The sequence below is a fragment of the Dendrobium catenatum genome, unplaced genomic scaffold (genome assembly GCF_001605985.2).
Source record: "Dendrobium catenatum unplaced genomic scaffold, ASM160598v2 original_scaffold_172245, whole genome shotgun sequence".
Lineage (NCBI taxonomy): Eukaryota > Viridiplantae > Streptophyta > Magnoliopsida > Asparagales > Orchidaceae > Dendrobium > Dendrobium catenatum.
The window spans coordinates 1-2344 of record NW_021490667.1 but is presented as its reverse complement, the minus strand read 5'-3'; the positions used below and the strand labels follow the sequence as shown (position 1 = coordinate 2344).

The window sequence follows — 2344 nt, the reverse complement described above, 5'->3', positions numbered from 1 at the left end:
TGGTGGGAAGAAAAAATCACGGCCGAGGTGTCCTCGAGTTTGGCCATGTCACACATACTTCTCTAGAAGGGAAGAAGTATGTGTATATCATTATTGATGATTATCATTAATTTCATTGCTTTATTTTAGAATGGATCCATAAACACCTTGTAGGAATCAAAGAAAACACTTCCTCATTCACAAAAAATACCACATGACATCCGCCATCAGATTCAAGAGAATTTGAAATAAATATTTAAAAAATAACAAACTAAAGAGGAGCTGGAGTATAATACACCTGTGTTTGTTGATGACTCTACTGATGAAGAGAGGAGATCCTCGTCACTTCCCAAGTCACAATTTTCAGATGCACACAATAAAAAGATTGATAGAAGAAAGAGGAAACTAGATGAGCTATATATATATATATATTTGCACCAAGGAGATTGTACAAACCATAAACCATTATTATAAAGAAAAGATGCGACAAACTCCCATATTTTTAACCACCATAATATTGCAGAAATGCAACAGCTATAATCTCTACATAGAGCCATAAACTAAACGATTTGCAGAATGGTGGCGGTTTTAACCGCCACAATTCTGCAATGTTGTGGCGGTTAAAGCCGCCACAAACTCCCATATTTTTTTTAAATGAATTTCATTTCATTATAACATACAAACTCATTCAATAAGCATTACAATAGCCCACATATTATGGCCATGAATAAATAAACTTAATATCTCAAGAAAAATACCATGAGAACTAACAAAATATCACAAAAAATAATTAATAACAATTAAGCTTAAATTTTTTCCATAAGATTAACATTTTGAAATCACTCTCAAAATGAATATATATATTGATGAAACTAGAAAGTGTTATACATGCATCATGCATGAATGTAGTTGAAGTATTTTTCTTTCTAAAAGCAATAAAGGAGGAGGTTTCATTGTTCTTCTCTTAAACGTACATTCAACTAGCTTAAACGTCATAATCTTTTCACAAACAAGTAAAACTTTTAAGGCAGTGCTAATATTACCATCAACAAAGAAACAACAGCAACAAACATCCATTATCATTGTTATGTAATTGCATCATAAAAAAGAGATCAGATGTACTACTCTTCATCCTTATGAGTTTTAAAATAAGCTTGCTTCTGAGTTGAAATGTATTACGTTATGCATTCTTCATACCTATATAACAGACAGATGTGTAAATTTAAACTATAACAATATAAATAAAGCAGCATTAACAGGATAGTCCAAAAGCACTAGTAGCAATGTACATTCAACTAACTTCTTCCCTTAAATGTACGTTTTACTCTATCTCTTTCTCTCTCGATCTCTTTCTCCAAAAGTTCCTTTTATAAGATGATTTTTCCTTCACAATGAAAATAGAATATGAGATGCCAATAATTGGCATAGAAGTCAGATAATAGCAAAATCATGCATAATAAATTATAAATAGACAAGTGCACGCATAAAAAGTTCAAACATTACAAGAACTATTACAGTTCAAAATCAAAACAACATAAGTTCGAATGAAAATGAAACAACAATTTGTGCATGCATTTCAAATGAAAATGAAACCCTATGTTAGAGAACAAATTGAAGAGCTAGACACGATCGAGCGGACGAAGCTTAGGCTTTGACATAGTCAACTCGTCGGCCACAATCCATGCACAAACGCGAAGAGCCACGCGCGAGCGATTCCAGGGAGAAGGGGATTGGAGATCGAAAGCTAGCAAGAGAGAAGCGGGATCAAGAAGAGAGATCGTCCACGAGTATACGGCATAGGATTTTGTTTTAGGCTATACCGTCAATATTTGCACTGGTCAAAACCGTTGCTAAACACTCATTTTGGTGGCGGTTCTCAAACCGCCTCTAACAAATGTTGCGAAAACTCATACTTTTTAATAGTGTGTGAAAATTATGATGTTATTCGTGCCCTTTCATTTATCTATTTGTGTGTTGGACCTTCGTGTAAAACCAGAATATAAAACTCTCTCACTCCACCTCATCGAATTTTCTAGCCCACAACATCTATATTATTGAAAACAAGTTTTAAATTGTATTATTGCTCTATGCCTCTATTAATATCTTATTTAAATATATTATGAAATATGAGGCATTTATAGTGTACTAGTAAAAATGCCCGTGCATTAAATGCACGATAATAAAAATTCATATTATGAATATTTTAATTATATTAGCATCATAAAGATGAAAAATTGTATCATTATAAATAATTATAATCATTATGATAAGTTTTATATGATTAGATACGTCCAAATAGTAATTTTTGCTTGAAGCATATTTTTTAAGATTACATTAAAACAATTTCAAATTATAATAATATTAA

General features: G+C 31.8%; 1 long non-coding RNA gene across 2 annotated transcripts; it reads right to left on the bottom strand.

Moving 5' to 3' along the window:
* Positions 1-810: 810 nt before the first annotated feature.
* LOC110101078 lies at positions 811-2307 on the bottom strand. 2 transcript variants are annotated; one of them, XR_002303619.2, is made up of 2 exons: positions 1269-2307; positions 811-1176 (listed from the first exon to the last, which is right to left on the bottom strand). It is a non-coding gene; the product is annotated as an uncharacterized LOC110101078 (long non-coding RNA). The 2 variants fall into 2 exon arrangements; XR_002303618.2 differs by having other exon boundaries at positions 1280-2303.
* Positions 2308-2344: the final 37 nt, after the last annotated feature.